The 21,806-nt window shown below is 42.2% G+C and overlaps 1 protein-coding gene across 1 annotated transcript in view; it reads right to left on the reverse strand.

Moving 5' to 3' along the window:
• The window catches only part of CHN2 (chimerin 2), a 167,443-nt gene that overhangs the window by 46,616 nt on the left and 99,021 nt on the right, over positions 1 to 21,806 (reverse strand). The window lies entirely within an intron of this gene.

Consider the following 21,806-nt stretch of genomic DNA (forward strand, 5'->3'; position numbering starts at 1 on the left):
ACTTGAATTCAACCCATGGACAACAGCATGTTTAACTACATAACCATGCTGCTTTAGCTGAGCAAAGTTTCCCCGGTGCACTGCGCGAGGCAGGAGTCCCACAGGAAAGGAATAGGATCCTGTAACTAAAACCAGTACCATCATGTAAACGCACAGCTGCAGTTGTACTGGCGACCCTCTGTTTGGCGTTCCCTAACTTCCAAATGCTTAACTTCGTGCCTTCAAAGCTTTTTTAATGTTGACTCTTTTCCCTATTTTCTTTGGACCCCTGCAGCAATGTGAACCCCTTTCCCAGGCTAGAAATCTGAACTGGGGAACCCCAATGACCCCAACATGGTTAATCGCCCAGACTGGACCACAGCTTAAAAACCCAAGGACAGATTATCTGTAGTACGAGCCAGCACAGCGACTGTCAGCAAGGAGCAGGTCATGACTTTGTGGATGGGCCAGTCATGGGAAGAACATGAGACATCAGTGGATTTTCACAATTGTTTGCCGACAGCAGGGCAACGATAAGACCTCAGACACAAAAGTTTTAAGCCCTGTACGGAAGAGGGTCGTGGGGTACAAACATCACCCTGTCGGGCACCAGCCTGAGCCGTGCCTGTTCTACCTCGGGCTCCTTCATGCTGTCTCCATTAAAGTGAGTCATTTGTTGGAGCTGACCCTCCTCCACAAGGACTTGGCATTTTTCAACAGAAAAAATGCTGTGTAGAAAAATTCCCAATGAACTCAATTAGCTGGAATCTTCTATGTGCTGTCAAAACCTTGTACTTCCCTCAACCTCATCTCAGCAGTTTTCTGCAGTCAGAGAAGAAAAGCCAGCTTGACACATGATGTGGAAACCTCCAAGCCAAATGGCTGAGGCTGAGCAGAAGCATTTTTTTGGGGCCTTTTTCAAATGGAGAAAATCAGGCATTTATCCCTCTGCACAACCAAGACAGTAACTCACGGGGAACAGTCTCATTAAAGAAGCGAAGGAAACTCAATCTCTTTTGGAACTAAGCAGCCAGAAAAAGAGAGAACATGTTTTAGAAGTTTACTTGGAGATTTAAATGAAACCAAACTAAAGGAGACCGTCTGATGTATGTTTTTGTGAGATAATTTTTTAGTATTGCTGAGCACACATAACTCTGAGCACAGTCAGGGGAACTGAATGTTGCAAACTGGTTCAAAACAGATTGTCCTGAGTGGTACAGTCTCTACTCGGGTACAACGACAAGACCCATCCTGGAAGCCCTTCTCACCATTGCAGTGAGGACGCAGTGTGTGCTCCTCAGCCAGGGACCCAAGTGCATCGCACAAGGGTGAGCCCCCATTTTGAGGAGTGGAGGTAAAAATGGGCAGCTTCTCAGGGATCTCTGCTAGAGGAGGACAAGGTAAGAGATTCCCTCCATTTTATCCTCTGTAGGTAGAGATAAGGGCACTTTGCCACTTCCTGCTATAGCCCACCTGCTATTCCCAGAGGCTAAACACAGCAGCAATTGCTCTCCTCCCTTCAGTCCACCTGAAAAGGGAGAAGGCTGGGAGCCACATGTTACTCAAGAGCATGAAGAACAGCTACAGTGAAACTTCTTTTTCCTCCATCTCATACAAAAACCCTAGCCACTTTCTGGAGAGGCAGGAGTCACCCACCTCACAGTTTCAAATGAGCAGGTCTCAGACGCTGTCAGTGAGGTGCTCAACTCACCCACAGCCACATCTTCTCCCAGCAGCCATCAAGTAGTGGAAATTGCAGTCAGCTACAGCTGTGACATTCAGGGAAAGGCAAAATTTGGATTATTTTTTTTTAAAGCCACCTGAAGCCAATCTGTGGAATGTAGTAAGCTGGCAAATTGCAAGGTACCTTGGCTAGCTTTCTGTAAAACACCCAGAAGCAGTCTGCATGGCACTGGTAGAAAGCAGTAGAGCCCTTGCAGCCAGGTATTTTGCAGAAGAGGTATGTTTACAAACAGGGTGGTGGGGGGAGAAGAGGTGGATCCTATCACTACATTTACACTTACAGGGAGGTAAAAAACATGCCTGGGAACGGTACCTATGGAGCTTAAAAAAATTACTATTAAAAATAAAAGGTAGTATCAGCCTCAAATTAGCCTGGTTGCTTATAGAAAGATGATTGCAGTGTATGTCAATCTGTTTAGCCACTTGTCCTGACTATCTTTTGAACCAGCTGACTAATTCTAGCTGAAGTTGATAGAGCAACAGATGTCTGAGTTTCATGACATTTGGTAGCTGGACTGAGGCGAGACACGCAGCCTGAGGTCTGAGCTCCCGTGCTCCCTCCTGGCCGGCCTGGCAGCCCAATGCGGAGCTGCAATGCCTGCCGCCGCCTTTGCAGGTACCGAGAAGGAAATGTTGAGGGGAGCAGAGGGTAGGAGGAATGGGGGTGAGAGAGGGATGTGTGAAAGGTCGGGAGGGATGGATGGGCTTACTGAAGTGGGATTAAAGTGTACAGAAAGATAGAGCACAACTCCATAGGGAACCAGGCATCACAGATTCCAGTGTTCACAGAAAAAAACCCTATATAACTGGTTCCAAGTGTTTTGTGTCAACCAGAAATATCTGGAATTGCAAAGATTTATTCTTTTATGTATTCATAGATTTAAGTGCTTAAAATTTCAAGGCATTGCATATCTTTGCTATGGGACTCCCTTTAGCCCCTTTGCTGTTGGTCCTTCTTGCATCTTCTGTGCTGCGGCAGAACGTGACTGTTTTCCTTTGCTGTGCCGGTGCTCCATAGGTAGAAACCAGGGTATCTGTGTTGGGGTTTCTGAAGCATAAAGTGGGAAAAAGCCAAAAGAAAGACTTTTTCTTGTCCTGGGGAGGCAAGAGGGGAAATAATGAGGAAAAATAAAGGTGGCGTAGGGTGGTTTTTAGGATGATAGCTTAAATTGAAGGGGGAAAAAAAAAAAATTGAAGGAAAACCACAGGGTCAGGAGGAGATATTCCAGTGCATCAGGTTGGAGATGGATCTGTTGGTTTCTCAAGTGACATTTTTACTGAGAAGATCCCTCTTTTTAAATTCTTAGAGTGTTAAGGCAAAATCCCTACTGGGGGATGATTTTGAGAGATGATAATTTTATTTAGCAATTGAACTTGCAACCTTTGCTGTGCTTCTCACAGAATACTGGGGCAAAAGTTGTCTTCAATGCCACTTTCTCCAAGATTTCTCAGAGCAACACCTGAGAACTTTGCAAGCAGAATCCCAATGTAGGACCCTGCCTGTGAGACCTGAAATGTTGGGACTCAACATGTTTGGCTGCTGCCAGTGAATGAGGAGGGCTGAGGAGAAACAGAAAACACCTTGTGTTTCCAGCATCCAGAGATGCTGATCTCTTTGGCTCCCAGAGAACAAGTGCATTTATTTTTTTTCATGGAGCAGCTCTGAATTGCCTTTTTCCCTCTGGATCCCTGCTGTCACCAGTCCCCCTCCTCTCCCTTCCATGCTCCTCTTCCAAAAAAGCTACAAAGAGAAGAGCATGGAGGCAGCCGGGCATGCCTCTTGATGAGCCTCAGCTTCACGGAAGGAGAAGCAATGACATACTGGGGAAACCAGCCTTTCTTATACCCTCCCTGGGCATCCTTCTCTCCAGATTCTTGGGAGAGCCCTTATTTCCACTTTGACATCTGAAAGAAGGTAGCAAGGGCTGACATGCGAGGACTGAGCAACCTTGTACAGACTGCCTGTTCTGATGTTGCTCTGATTAATCCTGCTATGGCCAGCACAGTGTGATGTCCATAGTTCCCTTTGCTAATAAGGGAAAAGCTGAGATTGCAACACACCTAATGTAAAATATTAAAATACTCCCCAATGAGGGCTTTGCACAACCAGCCTGGATGACCTTGCTGGGGAAGTTAAAAAAGGCCAATGATGACAGCGCCAGTGCTTTTTTCCCTGACTATTTGTGTACATGAACACACATTAAAAAAAAAAAGGTTGTTTTTCTAGAAAAAAGAGAAATGTTATGGACATAGAATTCCTTAAAAACTATTGTAAGAAGAAAAAAAAATTATATAATTACCACGACCATAAAAATAATGCTTCCAATTCTGCAATGCCTGTTTTTGGCAGGCAGATCTTACACCAGCCTCAAGCTGATGCAAGCTGTTGGAGAACCAGATCCAACAGTTTCTTAATCCAGAACTTCTTTTGCTTCATGTAATTTTCACATTCACATATTAGTGATATTCAATATTCACATAATAGTTATGTTATACATTTGGGGCCAAAAAAACCTAGTTTTATTTCTTCATAACCTTGTTCCTTTAAATGATGGTAAGCACAGCATTTATTACCATTCCCAGATATTTTAAAAGGGCTGTTCCTGAAAAAGAATACTGTAGCTTAGTATTAGATATTAGCTGGATCCAACCCTTTATTATATATTATGTATATATCTGTAAGATATGGCCATTTTGTTCTGAATTTGGAAGACTTCTTTCCACTCCTTGCTGTGCCTTCAATGTCACTTAAGACTAAAGACAGATAAGAAGGCAATTTCTGTAAATCCCTCAATAATTCACAACTTTAATTGTTGATTGTTTAGAAATGTGTCTACATTGTTTAAATGAAAAGAGAAGTCAACGGAACTAAGATCTGCCAATGGACAGGTCTTTATTTCATATTTTTGATGTTTACTTCTTCCCTCGTTGCTTCTCTAGAAATGATGTCACTTGTCAGAAGAAATTATTAATGCTCTGTTCCTTAGTAGCAGCAATAGGAAGCCACATTTCTTATCGTGTGCTTCTCTTTGCAACAGAATCTGGATAAACCTCAAGTCCCATTCTTGCCAAAACTATTTGTCATTTCATCCCGTGTGAGAGATTCATGTTGCAGAATAGGGACTGAGGCCGACCTCCTGCCCTTCAGGGTGGTATCCAAATGGTGGGAAAGATTTGCAAAAATCCAATAGGAATAGGTATAAATGAGAGCTGGTGCTACACCCTCTTCCTTCTCTGGGATTAGGATAGACACCACAACACAGCTATGATTTTTATGAAGTTTGGTCATCCCACAGACAAGCAAAGGATGGGACAGTAGGACAGATCTCAGTGTTGCCTCTTCCCAAGGTCCAGGCACTTGAATTTCTTCTTCTAACTATCAGCAATGGCCTGTTGCTGGAGTTTCCCCTCCGCTGAAGGGTGGCAATGGCAGTAACTCAATGTCTCGCACCCTGGGGCAAACTGGTGGTGACTCTTTGTAGCAGTTAATATATGGAGCTTTCTAAACACCTGTTGGTTGCGTATTCCTGTTGCTCGCCAGCTCAGGAGTGCAGACAGGCTAGTTACAAATCACTGCCTCTCCTATCCCTCTTGCCCGGTGGAAGAGGCTGAAGCATAGCCAGAGGTGACTGCAGTACTGGAAGGCAATATTAAATTTTATTGCTGCTGCCTTTGAACTGAGCAGCAGAACCTCTCCTGAAGTGGCAGCACAGCACCTGCATTTTTACAAAGTCAGCAACACAGATTTAAAATAGAGAAAAAAATTGATTACTGAGGTGGGACATATACTTTCTTATACAGACCACACGGTCAGATTCAGCAATACTTCCTTGTTTTGAAGTGTCTGTGTCAGAAGATGTGGAATATAACCACATTAACGTTTTTAATTTTTTTAGAGGGTGTATTTTAAAACCCCTCTCCTCTGGCTTGGACAGTCTCCTTTGCCAGAACAAGTTCCCTGGACTCCTTTATTACACCACCAAAAGTTCTCAAGCTTGATTTTGAGAGAAAAAGTAAAGCCTTGTAAAAGCAAAAAAATTAGACTGAATGGAAAGGTCCAAAGCTAAGGAAGGTAAAGCTTGAAGCACCATTACCGGAGATATATCCGTGAGGGGTTAGCGAAGTCATAGATGAGAAAGCTGCGAAGTGTTTAACTAGGAAAAGAACACCCTACTTAGTAAGTTTCTCCTAACCACACACTGTGAAATCTTACTCAGATTTGCAAAGCTGAGGGCACTGGGACCTATTGAACCGAGGGATGAACCAAGAGCCAAAAGCTGCTACGTTCAAACCCGGGCTTTGCCCCTATCTCACTGTCCACAGTCAATTCACTTAATGGCTCACCAGGTGCCTGTGTTGCTATGTTTAGATGCAAATCATATGCTTATCTACTCATCTGAGTGAAGATTCATTAAAATTAGGGGAATTTCAAAATTCGGGCTTTAGAGACTAAATCTGATTAAATTTTAGCACTATCATCTTCTCTGTATCTGTTTTAATATTAGCTATATAGATGTATTAAAAATTCTGCAATTTTTATATCCTATACTCTCAACTATCAAGACATCTATAAAAGTGTGGTTAAGGCAAAATGTTTTGTCTTTGATACTGTGCTACAGAAGAATTTTCAAGGAAAAAGGCTGATGACTGAGAAGAAGAAACAAATGTTTTAATGCTTTTTATGCCGTTTCTGCTATTGTTTCTGTCTCTTCTGGCTCTGTAGTTTCCTCACAATAGCTGTCTTTTCTTCATTTGCCTCTGAGATCAATAAACAGATGTTAATTAAAAGAAAAGCTGCTGGAGGTTGTACTTTTCTGTTTGGGATTTATCCCGAGCCCTGGCTGCAACACCTCACTGGCCTTGACTACAATGCCAAACTAGGCCTAGCCTTGTCTTGTCTTGTCATGGATGCACACTCAGGTACAACCCTGCCTTCAGTGACAGTTCCACTAGTGCAAGTGTGCCTCCTTAACATCTTCCCGCCAGACCCCCTCCTTTAAAAAGTGACTTCTGAGGGCAGTTAGGTATACGAAATACATTGCGCATCAGTATTGTTATTCCAAATAAACCATCATGAGAACATGTTTACAAAACAGCCCTAATTACCACAGCTGCCCTACTGACACATCATTCTCGAACTAGACAGACTTGTGTCCCAAATTCCCTGTTGGTGCATCTTCGCCTTCCTATCTGTGAACTGAAGGAAGAAAGTTTCCACATGTAAAGCCATTTGTGCAACGGCACGGAGATAAGGACTCAGTGGAAGCCAGGATGAAGGGACTTCACCAACTGCTGAGATACAAACATTAATTCAGCTGGGTACAGCATTTAACCCTACAGTGGTGAACAGCAGATAGTGAAGAGTTTCCAATTATTTTGGCTAGCAAATGCCAAACACAACAGGTTTTAACTATACCAGGCAACACGACCACGGATGGACCAACTGCTCTGTGTAAAAATGGTCAGGCAGACAACCAGCTCAACAACATGGATTCAAGTTCAGCAGAATATGCGCTGCTAATGGAAAGAAAACCAAGAAGGACAAAGAGCAATGACATGCTTTCTGGGAGCAAAAAAGGCATCCTCTGATGCCCTGTGTGACAACTATTTTCATTAGGTTCAGTGAAAGCGAGCCAAAAAAAAAAGGCATCCCGCTGAAAATAAAACAGACAGTGCAAGGCTCATTACTGTGTGTTTTGCCTGCACCTATGTGTGGGCTGAGAATCCTTTCTACTAGGTTTCTTGCTTTTTAAATCTATCACAGACACACGCACAGACGAATCATGAGGCATAGACCTGTCAGGCAGCAGACTAATGTCAGCACTTCAGCCTCCTGGCTGTCAGGTCTGATTCCAAATAACCTTTTGTCTTTTTGTTCCAGCTACTAAATTACAGATCAAGTGAAAAACGTAATTATACCCCAAAAGGCCATGGATAGCATCTTAAAATACACTGAACTGTGAACGGAACAACAACAATAATAAAAAGATAAACTAAGATTACCCGTGGTGCATAGCTAATCCAAAATGCTCCACGGCCCCACACGGGTTATTACAGAACTGTTTCCTATTTGCCGATTTCTGTTTTGCAGGGACAAGTACATCCCCCCCCATTTTTAGTATAATTTTGATATTTGAAGTCTTGTGAAAAATACATCTCCCCTGTTGCAATAAATACTCTGTTATACTGTTACTGAATTCTATTGTATTTGGGTTTTTTCTGAAGATGATGCAGAACTTGAGCACTTGCATTTTTTAAAGTAGTATGAAGATGGGACTATCAACACTTATTTTCTGTGCACAAATTTAGCGGCTAAATTTTTACAGAAAGAAAAAATATCAAAAGCCTATAGGAATACATTCTTTTCTCAATTAGCTCTGCATATGTTATGTTGGATTGGAAGTGCTATCAAATACTGAATTAACTTGTTTTTTCATCTGATTATTGGAATATTAAATATTCAAGGACTTTTCCTGGATTCTTGCACATGTCTATAAAAATAGAACTATTCAAAATACTAAATTATTCTTAGCAACACCTGGCAAGATAAAAATAGGCAGTGGTGTTAGAGTGCAAACCTCCACAACTGTTAACCCAATCTACATACAATCAGAAAGTCTGCTGATGGCTGAAATTTTTAATCTCCTCTTTCTTATTAATGTCATGATTCTTACTTTTATTCAAGAATTTGAAGTCACGTTTTAAAAGGAAAATAGGCAATAAAATGGGAAAGCATTAACATTTCAGTCACTGTCCCTTTATTTGCAATCTTCTACCTCAAATATAATTTGTAGAAGAATCAAATTCACCATCCCCACCTGTTTGCACCAAAGAAGGTTCTTCTGAGTTAGAGAAGATACGAATATTTATTACTCTGTAGATAGCTCAGGCGCTAGCTGATACAGTACTCCGTTCCCAAGTCCGATCTTGAATTTTGCTGCAAGTGAGATGTTCTGCTGTGTAGTAGAAACGCTAGATACTAAACTGAACTAAATTTATTCCCATTACAAAATTCTACTTAAAAGACACTGAGCGGGTAGATGTCTGAACTCCATCTGTGTTCTAATGTGCGGTGCTTTAATCTCCCCATTACTGTCATCCAGTAAGGTGCGTGTACCAAGATCTCCAGGTAACCTGGTCAGAGCACTAGCCCACGTGCTCTGTGAACTGCATTTGAGCTGATGTATTTAACAAGCCACCTGAAACGGCTGTACGAGCTGCCTACGCTGTACCTGTTCAGTAGGCTGGCTCACCGCAGCCCAAGGCACTGGACTCTGTGGCGTATATCACAACATACATATCCACATTTCTAGTTCTGGGCAGCTCTAATGGGACACCAACGTGCCTCGACCCATAGCTATGTAGGCTCACTCTCATTTCAACTGGGGCAGTAGCGTGCCTTTGTTGTAGAGCATACACTGTGATCTGCAAAGGAAGAAAATGCTACATGTACCCTAACTACATTTTTTTTTTTTCCCCAATTTGCAACATAAAATTTGATGAGGAATAGGACAAGGGAAATTACAGAAGGTTTTGTATTTTCTCATGAAATTCAGTGTCTATAGCTGGACGACACAGAGCTTGTACACTGCTCACACGTGGAGAATGAAACTTCAGCCACTGAATTGAGAGTTTATTGAAAAACCACACATGGAAAAATTCCCTACAAAGCATCGTGTGGAAGTTATACAAATTCTGCATTGCATGCAACATCTCATAAGAAGCAAGTTCTATCAAATGGTGACTTGACTTTATTCAACTGGGGTTCTGCCAGCCCACAAAGGAACAACAATCCAGCCTTTTCCCTTAATTCCTAGTACTTTGAGGTCTACAAGACACCAAATGATGTGAACAATGTCCTTGAAAATACGCTCTCTTTAGTCCAGTCCCTGCCTGTATACTTCATTTTCAGCCATTCTGGAAGTGCCTTAAGCTTTGTCTGCGAATTCACTTGGCCTGACATTCGGCAATGCATTATAGACCAGATGGATTTAGGAAACTGCACTGATTGGATTAATCAAATTAAAGGGAGGGGAAGAGGGAAATAAAAGGAAATTATTTTTTCCTCTACTTCCTAAAATATATAAATAAATAGAATTAATTTATTTTAGAGAGTTGCCCAGGTGTCTCTCTGTGTACTTATATTGTAAAACACAGCCTTGTGAATGCAGCCCAGCAGTGGCCAGGGATCCAGCCACTGTGTGCATGGGAGCAGACTTGGTTCACTGTCCAAATTACACACTGGCCTACTAGTATTTTCCTGAGAGCTGGGAAAATAACAGACATAAAAAAAACCTTAAAGAATATGGGCATCAAAAGATACTACTGAAAATGAAAATAGGTATAAATTCATCTCTGTGGTACGCACCTGACCAGATTCTCCTGATGCCAGAGCACAGATGCTCTGGACACATTTTTGATGTCCTGAGGCAAGCTGTAAGATGTTCAGCTTTTGCCCCACCACATCCCCTGGCATCAGATAATGCAGTAGCTTCTTGTGTGTGAGGATAGGACGGAAAAGGGAAGGGGAATGGGACTTTCTTCTCCCCTTGAAGAAGATAGGCATGTCTGGGGCACAGTCAGTGTCAGGCAAGGAACGGATTTGTCCCCATAATCCTGTTCTCATAGCACGGTCTATTTTCTGCACTCCTCGGCACTGGCATAATGAGCACACCCCAGTTCAGACCTACACATTTAGCTCTCTTTTTATACGGCCCACTTTGTTTGTAAGAGCTCACACTGAACAGCTATAGGAAGTTCTGCCGACTCAGAGGTCCATACATGAGTTACAGCAGAGCAGACTGACGGATGACGGCATTAATCTCAGAAATCCGGCTGGTGGTGGACGCGGGTCAGCAACCTACAACTCCCTTCCAGGGAGAGCTGCAACAACCTGTGCAACCAGCAGTATGGGTATCTCCTGAGCTAGGGAAGGTTATCTTCATGGTATCTGCAGTTAGTCCAAAGTATCTATCCGTCTTCTTAAAATATCCATAGGAAGAATTAAGAATTTTTAGAGCAAACATACCAAACATGGTATTTTTTCGGTAGAGTCTAAGTGCTCTGCTCTGGTGATGTTTGTGGCCCTGCGTTTTCTCAAGGATGCAGCGTGTGAAAAGGCATTTCTGTAAGCTAGGTGTATTTATTCTTTCACCTATGGAGAAGCAGCAGCATATGGAAAACTGCAGCCTGTCTGACTTAACAGGTGTCATGCAGACACAGAATAAAGGCGTATTTTCTGCCTTTGAGTATTTTGCCCAAACCACTGGATGCTATTACCTTAAAATACCAGCTCTGAAATCAAAAGCTGTGCTTTGCATTCACGTAAGGAGAAACGTTCGGTTTCCTTCATTTGACTTTTAAAATGCATTATATATTCCTACATTCAGCCTTTCAGACAAGTAAAATAAGTAAATCATACTATGCCTTTACATATTAACCCCTCTCACTATTTACACAATTCCTCTGAGACTGGACCTTCTGTAGGACCATTGCCATGCACACCTATTCCTTACTGCACTGCATTTAATAATCTGTGTATTAATATAGAAGTGGCTTTGAAGCTAAAGAAGAACTTTAAGGCTGAAGTAAGCAATGGTGCCTTTGTGTCAAGTTTTTTAAAAACAAGATAAATGCTTGCTGTTAAAAAAAGGCATCAGGTGGTCATGTTCCCATGAAACCACACTCATCGTGCAAGCACAAATGGGTGTCAGCAGCGTTAAGATGCCCTAATACAGTCCCTGGAAACTCTTAAGTAAATATGCCACCTAGTGTTTAATTGGGACAATTTCATTCATAAATCATCTTGATTGATTCCTCCCAAGCTGTTCCCTGCAAGTCTGGGTGGTATAGGGTCTGGCAGAAGTATCTGGAGATGCCTTCTCCACCTTCGCCCCCTCCCTCCCCCAAAAACCCCACCCCACAGCTTTCTCATTGAAGAAGTTTCTTCCTCCTCAGGGACTGTTTAGCTCCTGACGGACTCTGCCAAATGGCCAAGCTACACTCCCAGCTCATCTTTCTCATTTGAGGAGCCCACACCTCAGACTGCCACGAGCAATCCAGAAGGCACCAAGAACTGACCCTGGGGGGGTCACCCACACTGTAAATATCCCAAACAAGCCTGATGGACTTCAGAAAAGCTGCCTTGTACCACCAGCCAAACGGCACCTGGTCCAGCACACGGGCATGGAGAGAAGGAAGCAGGGCTTTCCACATCTCCCTGCCTACAGGTGCTGGGCACAATCATTTTGACAAGCAGAAGCACTATTCCCAGCTTACAGCTTGCCAAAAGGGGACAATGAGTTACCACAGCAATAGGTATTGTTTAGATGGATGGATGAACCAACAGAAAATCAGGGAAAGAGGCTTTCAAAGTGTAACAACAACTATTTCTCTTGACATGCAGTGGAAACATAATCCCTCCTGAGGCTATGGCAATGTTCTCCTTCCTAGCCTCTAGCCCCTGCTTAATAGTGGCACAACTGGCTTAAATGCAACCAACCCTCTCACTCTTGACAGAAGAGATACTCCAGGTATGTATGTGGCTTGGCCCCTTTTCATGTGCTTAAAACATGCCAAATTGTCTTCTTATATTTTCTAATTGAGATTCTCTTGATGTTTCTGTCATGGACGCTCATTATGTTTCCAGGGATTAAATTCCTATACTGAATCCCATCATAGCACAAACCATCCTGAGCTTTCAGTAATGTCTTATTTGCACTTTTTCCAGATCAATAAAAATTTTAAATGAAACTCCTGTCCCTGCAGTACTTCATCAGCTACCTTTCCCCAGCTTATCAAGCTGCTGACTATCTTTATTCTTTGCTTGAAAGTCCTCTACCTATTTTTGGTCCATGTGACCGTGTTCATGCGCCAACCAATTTAAATTAATGTCAAGAGTATGATTTCATGAGACATTGTACTACTTTGCTAAAAATCCAATTATTCTGCATCTGCTGCATTCTTTTCATTCAGTACTTTTGTAAATCTATCAAAAAGGCAATCAAGTCTAACTGGCAGTATTCATTCTATATAACCCACGCTGACGACCGTGCGCAGTCCCACTGTTCTCCAGGGCTGAGAATACATTACAAGAAAGAGCCCATTGTTATCATTGATACTTTTCACACCACAGCGTCCTCTTTTCCAAATATTAGCAATTATAAAAAGCACTGGTTCCTGACCTTTGTAGTCAAGCCTCAGCTGAGAACGCTGTCAACAGCATGTGCTTCACTGTGGCCATTACTAGTTGTCATCCTGCCCAGCCTGCTGCCTTCTCCTGCCTGGCAGCTCCAGTGAGCTCTGCTAGCCCTGCGGCCGACTGATAGCTGCTGACCCAGCCCAGAGATGACCGGGGAGATCCCCGCACCTGGATTCCCAGTATCCCAGCTGCAGGGTGAGGGTGCAGGCTGCTGAGCTGGCTCGCTGTGGCGGCAAGAGCCCAGATCAAACACAGGGCGTTTGCTTGGGCTCTGCACCTGACTTCACTCGAGTGCCCACATGCCTCAGGGGTGAGACCTTCTGCACCCTGAGTATGGAAAAAGACGCTCAGTGGATATGACATACACATTTTATGCTCAGAAAGGATAATATCTAGAGCGTGATGGGACAAGTGCCAGTCAGCGTGTAGGGGCAGAGAAAGCCAGCCAAGACGTTCCTTGGCAGGAGGTCTGCAGAGCGCACAGGATATAGAAGAGGAAGAACTTAGTGTATCTTGGCTAGCATTAAGCATTTCATGGAAGCCTTGGACACTCGGATCGTAGCTGCAGTTAATTTCTCACTAGTGAAGTGACGATTCAGAATTGAATCACAGAATCATAGAATGGTTTGGGTTGGAAGGGACATTAAAGATCATCTAGCTCCAACCCCCCTGCCATGGGCAGGGATACCTTTCACTAGATCAGATTGCTCAAAGCCTCATCCAACCTGGCCTTGAACACTTCCAGGGAGGGGGCATCCACAGCTTCTCTGGGCAACCTGGTGCAGTGTCTCACCACCCTTACTGTAAAGAATGTCTTCCTAATATCTAATCTAAATCTACCCTCTTTCAGTTTAAAACCGTTATCTCTTGTCCTATCGCTACATTCCCTGATAAAGAGTCCCTCCCCATCTTTCCTGTAGGCCCCCTTTAAGGACTGGAAGGCTGCTATAAGGTCTCACTAGAGCTTTCTCTTTAGGCTGGAATGTACTCCCCTCCCACGGGGAGGAATCAAATAACTGCTCCTTAGCTACGTTGGTACGATATCTTCATCTAGACAGGATGAATCAGAGCCTAAATAATATTTTTTTCAGGCACAGAAAACCACGGAGAAATAGGACTAGAAAGTACTTGAGGAGGTTTTTCTCCTGCCTGCCTCAGGTATCAGTGCTACCTGTGCCATTTCTCCCAGATGTTTTCTAACATGTTTCTATGCCTTACGATGAGGGAGATTTTGTCACTCCCTCAGGCACTCCATCCCAGTGTTTCACTATTCGTTCTTTTTTTCTCCCTAACCTGCAATGTTCATCACTGTATTTCAGGCCTATCATCTCTTGTCATGTCCAGCATGAGCACAGAGGACAGGTTATTTTTTTTCCTTATAATTAGCCAAGCAAACAAGCACATCACTAAACCCCCTTATTTTCTAAACAAAATATAAAGGATAAATATTAGTCACTATTTAAACACTCTCCTTTTGACACCAATTCGAATTCCCCCACTAACAGAAATTAATCTCTCTTATTCTTAAGAAGTTGAACACTTGTCTTCCAAGATCAAAACATGGCAGTTTAGAGGCGCTTGTAAAAGTTTAGTGCCTATTCCTACACAGTGTCGCAAGATTCATGCGAGATAGTCAAGTATAGATTTTTACTTAAAAAATGGCTTTTCATTTTCCAGTGACTAGACAAATGAAATGTTTACGCTGAAGGCTCCATCCCAATCCCTATGGAAGTTTGTTTATACTAATTTAATACCTTCAAACTATGTAAAGAGGATAAAAGCCAAGACAAAAAAACCCTCATATAAGCCTTTTATTTTTAATACATCAAACTAAGAATGGGTTTTATGCAACAAACATTTAGCTTTATTAGAATTATTAATATGCTTATAACAGGAAAATACCCAAGAGGAAAAGATTAATTTACGTATTCAGCAGAGCTTAGCTGCAGATACAGTACTGTACTTGAAGAGCCAAGTGGCGTTTGCTTTAGGACTACTATAAGCACTTCTGGTGTATCTAATCACTTTTAGTACTAACCTGACATTCTCATTTGAGAAAATTTCAATCTACAGTTGTGGTATTCAGGTATGAAGTTTTAGCACTGCTTCCATTTGGCAACCTTTCTAAAACACTGGATTGGGAAACACTTTGGTGGTAACAACCTTCATATTCACCTTTGTTCCATACGCTTAGCAGTGCCCTGAACTGCTCCAAGAGCCAGTGAAATCTTTGGGGGTCTTCCCATTAATTTCAGTAGCATTTGGATCAGATCATATCCATCGCATCATGTCAGCTGTGTAAATCAGTGTTGTCTCCAACTTGCAAGCTCTCTTCAGGCATAATCATATCACTTATTCTGCTTAAGGCAAAAGTCATGAATCCTAAGTTGATGGTAATAACATAACATAAACCAGGAACCTGGAGAGATATTAACAGCTCAGGGAAGCAATGTAAGCAAATACTTTGCAATGGAATCTCTCTTTCTCTTGATTCCCTCAATTTCCGTTACTGTTAAAATGAGCCCAAATTATTCCTCTCAAAAATCCTTGCCTAATTAGGCAAAACATGAGGTATTAGTTAGGAATGCCACGGTCAACTACAAAGCAGTGCCCCTTTTCCTGTGCGTAAACATAGACAGCCAGAGAGAAGGAACTGAAAAAGATACTTTCCGTGATTTTACTTTGGTAGCTTTCTTATTTTTATTTCTTATATATTGCCTATTTCATATTTATGATGCTTTAAACAAAAAAGAAGTTGTAAAAAGACACAGCTGGAAAATACAAAAGAATGCCAACATTGAAAGGCAAAAGAAAATGATCAGTCAGCTATATTTTCAGCAAGATGGTATTTCTCACTCAAAATATAAAACTGTTTACTAAAATACACATACTGGTAGATCTACTGTATTCATATAAACACCTCCTCGCTGTGGTATAATACCAAAGAGTATTCTGGATGAAATCAGTACTGAATTGCTAACAGTTATTTAAAGAAGACAGTCAGGTATGTAGTTAAGTACTCATGTCAGGGCATGCTACAATTAAGTACCTACATGTGGTAACCTGTGTGTAGAATACTACTCTTGCGGACAAGCCTGAGTCACTGATGAAAGGAATTAATTACTCCCAAAGTCATTTTGATGTATAAGTTTGTTGCTTCTAGCAGCAAAAATGCCACACACCTTTTATCACTGCATGTATTACTGAAATCTGCAGATAAAGGCCACCTTCGTGTACAGGCTTTATGTTGCTGCTAATCAGTGTGGTGTCTGAGCATCTTCCAGGGAAAATCAGCTGGGGAGGAGTCCCTTGTGAATTCTGTGGATATGCATACGGGAGTGAAACTGTAACCCCTAATAAAAGAAGGTGGTGGGTTGTTGATGTCCCTGTAGAACAAATTTTAATTTGTTCTGACCAAGCACGTTGCAGAAACCAGGGAGTTGAAGGCAATGTAAAACACACCGGGTCGAATTATCAGTGCGGTTCCAGCCCCGAGTCTGCAGGAACAGCTATTTCTGCCCACTATCCTCTTAACCCTGTGATCCGCTGCTAGGACAGCACAGTACCCTGCAGCCCTCGTGTGGAAGGACATGCTCAACATCTGGATAGACATCCCAGCAGAGAGTTAAACACTAGCTAGCAACCCGTAATAGGATCGTTAGAGGTTTAGAGGAGCTGCAGAATGGGAAGAATAATGAATAAATGAAAGACTGAAAAGATTTCTTTATCGTTGCCTAACAGCAGTACCTGTAGAAAATTCAATGAAGAGACAAAAATGGAGTGGTAAGATGAGGCTAAAAGGCCTTCAGAAAGAGACGTGGTGTGAATAACAATGTAGAAGTCTAAATACTTACAAAAATTGAACCAAACCAGAGGTTCTCTTAAAATTGGCTGCTTCCTGTGCCGTTTTGATGTAAGGAAAACTGCAGTGCCCCTAAAAAATTCAGTTCTATAACCAGATTACATCTCCAACTAAGGGATGTTAGAAAACAGTCTTTCCTGGAAGTCCTGCATTTTTTTCTGTGGGAAACTGTGTGTGAGCAGCATGACTAATGAGGACAGTAATACCAACTCCTACTTCCAGCAAAGTTATCCTTCCTTTTCTGTCACCTTTGCCTTAATAGGAATAGCTTTCTGGTCTATTATTTGTGTGGGATTTTCTGCTGAGGAAATCTACAACCTTCCAGACTCCGTAATATGCTTATCATTTCAGCTCTTTAATTCTAGCTGCAGTATTAACTATGGGCTCTGTCATTTGTACTTAAATGCCCAATAATGAGTTCCAGCAAAACAGAGAGAGAGGTTACTGTGTCAAGCAGCAACACAGTTTTCTGCACTGTCCTGCTGTTAAGAGAAGACTCCACATACAGCTCGCTCTTGGTTTAGCTCAAAATGCTACACTATTCTTTACAGACCATCATCGTTAAATGCCTCTTGCTGCTCCTGATGTGTACAACCACAAAGCGGAACAAGCACTCCAGCCCAGGCTCCAAGCAAACTCATATTTTACGTACAACTGGTATGTTTGAACTGACTGAGCCAGATCCTACTTGGAGAGAAGTTGACGGGAGCTTTGCCAGGATCCGAGTAAGCGGAGACCTGGCACTGACAAAACCTTCCTTAATCTTTACCGCGTTTGCCAACAGTTTGTCCTCTGTCAGATAGGTTAAGATCATTCTTTTTGCAAATACTTTAAGCTCAACCGCTGCCAAAGGTTTTCTTTAACTCCAGCCTGTAGTTCTCATCACATCCTCTGTGCTAACATGAATACCTGAGAAGCTATAAGGCAACCCAAACCGAGGAACTGCTCCTGCGTAAGGCTAGCATAGCAAAAAAACAAGGTGTGGGGCACAGCCTTTGCCTGACCCAGGGCAGTGTGTCACAGCGTCCAGGTCTCACCGAAGGCACGGGGTGGCTGCGGTAGTGCACAGGGCAGGTCACAGGAGTGGGAATGAAAGTGCAAGAGCAAGGAACCAGGACGGTTTCTCATCAGCAACTGTAACAGCTTTTACCTCCTTAGAGCATTCATGAAACTCCAGCTTGCATTTACTTCCAACATTTCAATTCTTTGAATATATTTTCCCAAATTATAATTTCCCAAAATTCTATGATTCTATGATTCTATGAAATTACACTTGTCGATGTAGGAAGGAAGAATTTTTTCTCCTAGCCTGGGACACAAGGACCGCTGACGCAGTAAAGGCAGCAGTTGCAGGATAACATGATATGTGATAGCGATGAATGTTTCAGAACTACATATTTTACTGACAGACTACTGCAATTTTCTCTCTCCTACATGTGAAGATTAATTGCTTACAGCAAGTTACATTTCTCCTACATTCACCAGTAATGTGAATTACTGATAATTAATTACAGTACGTACTAGCACCAGGTACTTATCTGCCCTACATCTTCTAGTATACGTTCATTTGCCCCAAGTACAGCATTCCATAAGCAGAGCAAACACGAAGCAGACGATTACAACTTGCCCAAGCTTAAATCACAACCCTAAACAGACAACATACAATCTTCAAGTGTTCTTGCACAAAGAACTACTTCTCTGTTCAAAAACCTTTTTGAAGCTGGATCCCATTAAAATGACAATTGCCTACAATGCTAAGAAAGTATGTGCAGCATGCTATTCTCCCACAAAACTTCACTCCCAAAAATCATTGTGGCTCCTTTCAAATTAAAGGTCGGTTAAACTATTCGGACTAAAATTTGGAATCCGTGTCTACAAATCTAGCACCTCTTTAAAGCTAGACAGAAATAACTCTCGGATGAAATGTCGGCATTAAGTATCTTAAAGCATAAACGTTTTCTTAGGCCTGTTACAAAAAACGTTGGATAAAAAGGCATGAACAACAACAGCTTAATCCAGCCCATGCATCACACCCCCCTTCTGGAATGGGCATGACTCCACTAATTACAACTCGAAGAAACTATCATTATGGGAACAGACAGGTACCCCAGGCAGTACCAAGACATTTCATCTGAATGCGTGCTCCTCCTGCCAGCCTGTGCCTTGGTGGCCCCCTTCCATCGACCTACCCCATGGGGAGCGGTGGCGCTGGAGTGACTGAGACATTGAATAATCTCCACTCTCAACGTGGGATGCGACAGAATAGCAGACTCCCCAGATGGTGTTAACAAACCCGCTATGGAGACGAATGCCTTCAGCTGCACTTTCACACTCTGGAATTGGTTTCAGTATAAAACAAAATCTCACTTGTAAAAAGCCTAATCTGTAAGAGGAGTACTGATGCTTAACCTTAGAGTGCTGAATTCTCACATTCCTCTTGAGAAATAATGGAAGTTTCTGTCCTGCACGTATAGCTTTCCCCCCCGCTCCGTCATTTCAGAAACATTCAAAATACTCCAGGCAGCGCTTTCAAATAAACCAGCTCAATTATAAAAAAATGACATTTTACCTGTTCAGTTGGCCAGAGAAAACACACCTTACAAAAACCACAATGATTTTCATGCATCCAGCAAAGAATACTGAATATTCATTCACTTATTTCTAGGGGTCTGAAATTTATCGGAGTAATTGAAGTGGGTGAAGGTTTTGATTTGTGGGCAGACCATGGCCTTCGTCTAAAATGCTGTACAACACGACAGCCTCAAGCAAAACATCTGATACAACTCCCATTGAACTACCACTTCCCCATATTATTTTTATATTTTAGAGGACTTCCAAAGTTTACATAAAAACAAACATTAAATTCCCTTTATCCTCCTCTGTCCCTATATGCTATTACAGACAAATGCTCAGTATTTCACCGGTTTATTCCAAAGCCCAGTCCATACTTTATCTGAGGTTATTGTGAGGAAGAAATGGGAATGATGACCCCTGAGTCTTTGTCTGCTACCCAAACCTCTCACGAGCTTCTCCCAGGAACATATGAAGCAAAAGCAACCATGGTGGGCTTCACCATATAGACTTCCGTGAATTTCTTTCAGTTGCTAATAATTTAGCTGAAGAAACCTTTTTTTCACATGGATTTCCATAAGGTGATGGAAAACTACTGGTATCAGTAGAGAAGCCCATTGGGAGTCCTAATATCAATAGCGAGGCCTCAGCTGCTACAGCAGGTCTTCATCCTGTGAGCAGATCACCTTGCCTATTTAGCCCCGCTCCTCTTGTAGCTGTGATTGCTCCTACTCCTCCTGGCAAGAAAAATATGTTAGAAACAGCTGCTACTCCTCCTTCTGCTGCCTCCCCCCAGTGGGAGGAAGGCAGAGAAGGTTGCCAACAACGTAATGGCTTAGCTGAAGCCAGCTATTTTTACACAACAGCGCAGCCATGCAGCCCAGTCTTGCAGGCTGCTACTGCCTGCACGTACGGAAATTTAGATGAGCACTAATCCTTGTAGGGTAAGGACCTGCGGTACTACCTTTTGCATCGTGAACCACGTCGGAGGTAAATAATACTTTACACGCTTCACTTTCATTTAGCTGCAATACAAAAGAAGACCTAGTTGGTCTCTTTTCCCAAGTAACAAGCGATAGGACAAGAGAAATGGCCTCAGGTTGTGCCATGGGAGGTTTAAAGTGGATATTAGGAAAAATTTCTTCACCGAAGGAGTTATCAAGCACTGGAACAGGCTGCCCAGGGAAGTGGTCGAGTCACCACCCCTGGAGGTATTTAAAAGACGTGTAGACATGGCACTTAGGGACATGGTTTAGTGGTGGACTTGGCAATGTTAGGTTTATGGTTGGACTCAATGATCTTAAAGGTCTTTTCCAACCTAAATGATTCTATGATTCTACGATTCTAATCCAATCACTAATGAGGTCCAGAGGTGTATTTTCACTATTGACAGCAAGTTACATCAAGTCCAAACATTTTCAAGCACAGGTACCTGGAACTAAGGATGCAGGTCTACAGTCACTTTAAGCCCATTTCATCATTTTTTGAGCTGTCATCAGAAGAAAGTCTTGCCCTCTACTTTGTGCTGCATTTTCACTCATTAAAGTTGGATCAGGTAGCAGATCTGGCTGAAAATTCATGTGGTTTTTCTTCTGGCTGAGTTAGTTTTAATCTGTAGCACTTTTCTAGTGTCACCTACTGTGTAGCTGCATAAAACCGTACATCAGCAAAAAGGAGGTGGTGAAGGAGAGAGGGCAGGGACCCCTTCAGCAACAGTTTGCCTTCTGCTGGTCTTAAAGAGTTTTTACAGTACTTACTCAAAACTGCCCAGCCTGAAAAACAATATCCAACCCCAAGCACAACAGAAAACTCAATCTGTTAGGAAATAGATGGTACTAGAACAAACCCCTCTGAAGTGTTTGAGAGCACTTTGAGAGATACAAAAGACCATTGCCCCTCAACTGCAAGAACTGTAAGTAAAACTGAACACAATTTTGAAATTGGGTTTTTCCTTGTACAAAAAAATTTCTCCTGATTTCCTAGAGAATGTAGCATGATTTTCAACTGTCATGATTGCTTTATTACACTACAGTCATGTAATAATATTTACAGTCATCCCAATGATGGTCCAGTATTTTCTCAATATAAAAGAAACTTTTCCAGAACATCCTCTGGACCGTTCTCCTACCTACACAAAAACACTTACACAAAAAAGTCTGTCACACTGCACTATGTTTATATGTTTATCGTGCCTCAAATAAAGTTGAAATTCACTTTCTTGTGCCTGTTACAGCATTCAAAATCAACCAGTGTCTAATCACAGGAATCAACTGAACGAGCACGAAACCTGTCTCAATGGCATCCACTCCTCTTGCATATTACAATACCATCACAATACCATCCAATTGAACCAAAAACTATTGTCATCAGTGGATTCATTTTGAAATAAAACTTGAATGGAGGACTTGTTGCTGTGCCATTCTCCAGAGGACTTCCCTCCGACAGTATGTC

The sequence above is a fragment of the Aptenodytes patagonicus genome, chromosome 2, assembly GCF_965638725.1.
Source record: "Aptenodytes patagonicus chromosome 2, bAptPat1.pri.cur, whole genome shotgun sequence".
NCBI lineage: Eukaryota > Metazoa > Chordata > Aves > Sphenisciformes > Spheniscidae > Aptenodytes > Aptenodytes patagonicus.